At 46.5% G+C, this 6,798-nt stretch overlaps 1 protein-coding gene across 1 annotated transcript in view; it reads right to left on the reverse strand.

Annotated features, from left to right (window-relative positions):
- The window catches only part of wt1a (WT1 transcription factor a), a 43,820-nt gene that overhangs the window by 35,207 nt on the left and 1,815 nt on the right, over positions 1-6,798 (reverse strand). The window lies entirely within an intron of this gene.

The raw sequence follows: 6,798 nt of genomic DNA on the forward strand, positions 1-6,798 counted from the left end.
CGAGCTGAAATGAGGCGTCTGGTCAACGGAGGAGTTCCTATTTGCGTCACCAGCTTGTCCCGCCCATGGACGGCATTCAAACATGGATGTGCATCTGTGCAATCGGTTGCAGTATGTTCCCATACATGAACTGACTGGGTAGAGACACTGTGCCACATTTAAACAAGAGCTAGAGTATATGAGCCCCTTTTCTTTTTGTCTCAGGACTTCACAGGTTTGAACAGATTCACCTCCACAGTCTCCTCTTCCTGCTTTGAAGTCCTAAGCGTGGCTGGTTCCACTGAACTTCGGTAACACCGCCGCTACGCTCGACGTGCATGTGTTCACATTCATGAACACAAATCACACGTTACACGACACCGCGCGCGTGCGTGCGTGCGTGTGTGTGTACCGTCTTGGCCTCAAAGGCCCGATCCATTTGAAACAAAATCTAAGAAAACAAGGTCAAACGCAGCGGCCCCTTTATCTACGAGTTCAAGCTGCGGCTCCGCCGCCAATACGAAAAAAAAGTACACAACAGCGTTGTTAAGCGCCGAGAGGCCTCCAATCTCCTCCCTGTCAAAGCCGGTAACTGAATACATTTGTAGCATAACGGAGCTTGGCAGGTCGTTCCTGGTGGCGTGATTTAGGAGAGCCGTTCACATGCGAGATGATGGAATGTGAAGCTTCTCACTGTTCAAATTCTGGAAAACCAACGTCGACTCACAAAAGGCAAAAGTTGGGTTCGAGAGACAAGAGAGACGGCTGGAAAGACAAAGAGATAATGGTCGCGACAGGTCTATGGGATCCCCCGGAGTGAAAAGGAGTTGTCCATCATGCAACCCACCGAGGGAGGGGCTCGCATACCAACACCTCCTGGAGTCGAAGTGTGTGCAAGTGAGTGTGTCTGTGTCTGTGTGACCCGGACCCCGGGATTTAGGCCCCCCGACTCCATCAATAACAAAATGGCTTCATCTTGTGGGGTGGAGTGCATGAGCGCGCACGCACACGCACACACACACACACACACACACACCAGTAGATATATAGGCATCAGTGAGTGTTGGTCTGTGGGAGGACCATGTACCCATAAGAAGTTAAAGCCTTCCCAGGAAATCAGAAACGTATGTCTGCCGCCACGGTGGTCCTCCGTGGAGGATAGCTCCGTCGCAGTCCACGGAGCAGCTCTCACTTCATTTCATCCTTTCTGAACTTCATCCTTTACTGTTTTTTCATTTTTGTCTTTCTTCTTTCAGATAGATACACTGAAGGAGATGATAGCAAGGTGGGAGTCGAACTAGGGACCTGCTGCTGCTCAAAACTTACGCATCCCAACTATTCAGCTCTCGAGTTGCCCCAGATTACGTCTTTTTAAAAAAAACTTATTCTAACAGCCTGAAAACATCCGCGGAGCATCTAATGTAGGGTTAGTTTCCAGCTGCTGAGGTCAGTCAAAGAGAAAACTTGCAAAAGCCACAATTTTCCTTTTCCACTTGACATGACATCTTACTCATTTAGGAGACGACGGGGAGAAGAGAGATTCATGTCGTTGGATCCCACTGAAGAAGATTACTGGCAGCCAGTGTCTCCCGTGTTGTCTTCATGTGCCTCAAAAGGAAGAACACATTTTTCCCTTAACGTCTTTGTGCCAACCACTTAAAGTGACTTGGACAATGGCCAAGACAAACAGGTTGGCAACTGTTTAGGATCTGCCTTTAGGTGCGGGCACCTCGGCGGGCGAAGGACGGGCGAATTGGGTTCATTTGCCTCATTCGTGCGTATAAGCATCCAAAGTACATTTAGTTTCCCCGAATGCTGATGAAGAGCTGATCAACCTCTAATCTCAACCATCACATCATCAAGTCACTGATTACATTTTCAGCAGCGAATTCATAAGCGTTGCGGGAGGCGTCAGTACAGGAAGGCCTGAAGTAACAATGTCTACTTCCTTATCAGCTCACGACTTTCACCTTGGAAATGTAAGGAGGCTCAAGTGTTTTCAGAATGGAGAGCGAACGAGTGAGTAACAGTAACAGTGTGCAGGTGCCATAAATCTACGGCCAAAAGAATTCCCAAAGACATTTGACTTCTCACCTTCGAAGCCAAGACGGCCAGATGTGTTGCTGCAGTCACGCCCATCGGACGGCATGTCCGGATATGTACTGATATGAATACTGACGTTATGAAATACGACTTGGGATTGTTCCATTGTTGTGTTTAAACGGACACAAAAAGTGCGAAAAAAGTGACTCATGAGCCAATTGGAGGGAATTTCTTTTGAATTTGATGACCCCAAAATGTCTTTAACACTCAGTTGCTGTTGCAACAATTATGTTTGCCAAAATATATTTGCACAGATTTGAGTGTGAGAGAAAATTCCAAAACTGCAGTTTTCAGTTGTGGTAAAAAATTATTGTGGGCGCAACCATTCACATCCATCTTCTGTTTATATTTTTAGTTGGCAAAGAAAAATTAGTTGTTTATCATATTTAGTCGAGGTCTTAAAGCAATTTTTGTAATTTTCTGGCGGCATCTGGTGGTAAAGTTGCAAACCGCAACCAACTGAGCGACCGACTGGGGACACTTTATGGCGGCGCACTGCACTGCTTATTCCATTTCCGGTTTCTGACAGCATCTGAAAATTCAACGCGACATATTCTGGAACTGTTTTGTGCAACACGGAGGTCGGGTCCACCTCATGGAACTATATTTAACTCATTCAGAGTTGTGATTATACATATATGAACACATAGTTTTGGACAATATATTCCATTTCTGTGTGAAATATTACACACTGTAGCTTTAAAGATCAAAGGAAAATGTATGTACAGTATTTATGCTGAAATACTATCGAGCAGGAGACAAACTGGAATCTTCGGGGTCACAAGACCCCACTTTGATAACCACTGGCCTGTATCTCCTTCTTTTCGCTTGTGTTTGTTTTCTTTCCGTCTCTCCCCTATATCTTCTTCTTCTTTCTACAATGCTCCCTTTCTCCTGCACCGTTACTCTGATCTCTCAATACGCAGAGCCGCAGGAGTCTGGCACGATAATTCATAACTCGTAGACGCTGATAACTGCTTGAGAACAAAAAAAAAAGAAAAAAAAAGCGAGAGTTGGTCGGAGCACAAGGTCTGGGCCTATTTAAGAGCCTGTAAATGATGCACAGGGCGACCTTTCAACTCTGCCGACCTTTGACAGCGGGGCCACGATTTCAGAGATTATCTTCTCCGCTCGGCTCTTTTCCACGTGGGTGAAAGACGAGAGGAGGGTGCGCGCGCTTGCACTGTGTGTGTGTGTGTGTGTGTGTGTGTGTGTGTGTGTGTGTGTGTGTGTGTGTGCGTGCAGATGTGTGTGTGTGTGTGTTGAACACAAGTGATTCACAGCGGAGGACACACTCTCAGAGAGACCGGAGGGCGCAGTCAGTCATGCTAAGCCGCGCTACGGAGAGGTGAAGCCTGTTATTTATCAGCGTTGTGAGGTTTCACCACAGTAAAAACGTACAGAGATACAAACCACCAAAGACAAACGGCAGAGTGATATTTCAAATAAAGAAATGCCATGTTCAACAAAGAAAAAAACAGTAAACACTGCGAGGTTTTAGTTTAGATATACACTTTCTTTTGTATTTCCCTTTTTAAATTCTACTCAGGTATAGACTGTTAAAGGGGCAGTAAAGGATTTTAAATCCATTACACTTTTTGTAAAATTCAGCAAACATTTCCTCCCGGTCCGCTAGCTGTCGCTTCCGTGTGCACCGGAAAATAAACTTGTTTTTTTCTACACAGCCCTGGCTCTGTGAATTGATTTTTTGTTTGTTTAATGGTGCGGACCGCACCACACAACACTGTGCGTGCAGTCTGCGAACATCACTCCCCGACACCTTAAGAGGCGCCGCGATTTACGCGCTCACGCCAAACCACGACGCGACTGCTCACACCGTACGAGCCCGTCGGCCTCTTCGGACCCCGTCTGGCTACCGACACAGGAATCAAAGAGAGGAATCCAAGTTTGTTTGCTTTTGCAATGCCATCGCGGGAGAAAACGCACCAACTCGACCGTGTGTGGCGGCGACATTTCGTCAGCCGCGTAAGGAGGCGGAGGAGGATGCAACATCGACCAGCCGCCGTGCTTTCTGTTCATCCGCCATGTCTTGGCCGGACCGGAGCATCTAATCGCTCCTCTTCCTGTACATCGCCGGACCGATGACGTACGACAAAGCTTCAATTGAATCTGACTTTTTTTTAAAAAATGAGTCTTGCGGGTCAAAAATGGGCTCATATGGTAAAGTGTGTCCAGTCTAAACCCCCCCCCCCCTTGTTTCCTGTCGATATGCCTGTCACATATGGATGTTTTATGATGCGCAGATTATGTGATAACTGATTTTCCAATTTCTTTGCAGTTTTTATCCTTCCACTGTGGATTTTTCCAGGTGAAATGACAACCGCACATTCTATCGGCTGCAGGAAGTTAATGTTAAGTAAAAGTCCAGAGCTCTTTTTAATGTTTCGAACGGACACATTTTAAATGAATCTTAAAAAATATACAGTACATGCACGAATTAGACCCAGAGTAAATCTACAGGTCCCTGGGAAACATATCGATACCTGTAGTGTAGATAGATTTAACTTAATAAAGATCTGCCATTGAATTTAAAGAGGAGAAATGAGAAACCGATGCAGAGGATGAGGACTAACTATCGAGTTTGGGCGACCGAAACGTGATATGTGATATCTCAGTCAAACCCTGCACTGTACTACAGTACGAGGTGAGTTAGGAGGAGCAGAATCCCCCTCTCCTCCATAATAATCTGCTCATTTAAGTATTTTTACTGGGCCAAAGGAGCAGCTGCACTTCTTCAGTCCAGGACTGCAGAGTACACTCCGAGTGCCAGGATTGCACTCAGCAGACGTCCCCGCTATCCGCCGCTCCGCTTTAATACGACTTCCCGGGCCAGATTTACTGTGATGGCTTTCGAGGCAAAGAGGGTATAATATGACAAAACATGGCCCCCGTAACCCCGGGACGTTCAACAGGGGTTTAGTGGCGAGGACCCATTTAGCCGGAGGATTGGCAAATATATTGCTTTCCTCCTTTTCTCATGTAGAGAATTTCAATAAAACGGGCCAATAAATCAGGATTGGATTCAAACTTCTGGGGGGTGGGACGGGGGGGGCGGGGCAGCCATGGCCCCGGAGGTGAGAGATGTGGGCTTCGAGACCGAAAGGGTCGGCAGCTTGAATCTCCGGAGCGGCTCCCTGGGTGTGTGTTCACAAATCCTAAGTGTGCGTTTGTGTTCCACGACTTACCGCCGGGTTAACGAACAAACTAGGACAAAAAAGGATTTGTCTTGTGGCCCACGTTGTACTGTAAAGGCTGGAGGTTGAGCGGCCGTGGTGTGTGTTTGTGTGGATGTACTGTGTCTCAATCATGGCTGCAAAGTCAGTTTCATCAAAGTTCCAGAAAATGATTCTGAGCATCGTCCTATAAGCTGGAGTTGCTCCGTTTACCTATTTGAGAATATGACAGTAAAAAATCTCCAGAAGATTCACGGCGAAGTTTCAAGCCACTGGGTTTAGTCATTTGACCAGCGCCATCTTGGGTGTTTTTCAGAAGTAACCATAATTGAAAGGAGCAGGGGGGTGGGGCTTGACCGCGATCTCATCCTCTGTACGTCCACCTACACCTGCGGCCTTCACCCATTGGACGGTACGAGCTGTCAATCCAGTGTATCCACGCCCCAATCCATACGGTGCCGTATCGTCTATTTGACTCTAAATGAGAAACAAGAAGAAGACTCGAAACTAGAGATTGAACATTTAACTCCTCGGGAAAATGTTGACTGTCGTTATAAATCAATTATGAGAAAGAGTCATTTTTCTCATAGACTTCTATAGAAACAAGCAGCGGAGTCGCCCTCTGCTGGTCACTCCAGAGAATACAGGCTTCAGGCACTTCCTCAATGTCTTCATTTTCCGGACCCAGTGACTATACTATACGTCAAATTTTTTTAAATGTCTGTACGCAATTATCTGGACATTTTCCACAGTTCATGTCTGAAAACAGTCTGTTTGTGTCTGTAGATTGTATCTCAGCCCATTGTGATGATTTATTAAAAAATACTCCCAAGTGACCCAGGAGGTGACAGTCGTACAGAATCACGACGTGCACGTAAAAATACGTCACGTCTGCGGTGATTCTTTTGCTTCCCATGGCGCTGCCTGCAGTTCCTCCCAGGGGTTATTTCAACGTCAAATAACACACACGACCAACACACCGTGTGCTGGGGGACACACTGATGGAATGTGAATGTCAGCGGTCCCTTTATTTACTCTCCATATAAAACACTGAGCAGTAATTAACAGCAGGTATCCTCCCCTCGCCAGAGGGTAATTGACTGTTTCAAAAAGGCAGCACTTCATAACCCAAGGCTCTGCTCGTGTGTGTGTGTGTGTGTGTGTGTGGAAAAGACAGAAACTGTATGTGTGAGAGAAACTAAAACGTGAATGTGTTTGCATAGGCGAGTGTATTAAAATTAAATCTTTTATATTCCCGCCCTCCCACGCCTCTTCCCCCCCCCCCCCTCCCTCCCGATAAGGATAAGGGTCACCAGTGGTGGGCACAGCCACTCAAACGCTCCAGATTTCTTTATGGCCGCATTAACATTCAGGCGTATTCATTATCAAGTAAGTGTAGTAAGACGGACCAAGCGGAGACCCTGGTGCCACCATCAAAAATGTGCGCTGTTAATTTTTGTACGTGAGCAGAATGTATGTGAAAGCTCCAGGGATAAGAAGACCCCCCACCACCACCACCACC

Source organism: Scophthalmus maximus, chromosome 7, assembly GCF_022379125.1.
Source record: "Scophthalmus maximus strain ysfricsl-2021 chromosome 7, ASM2237912v1, whole genome shotgun sequence".
NCBI lineage: Eukaryota > Metazoa > Chordata > Actinopteri > Pleuronectiformes > Scophthalmidae > Scophthalmus > Scophthalmus maximus.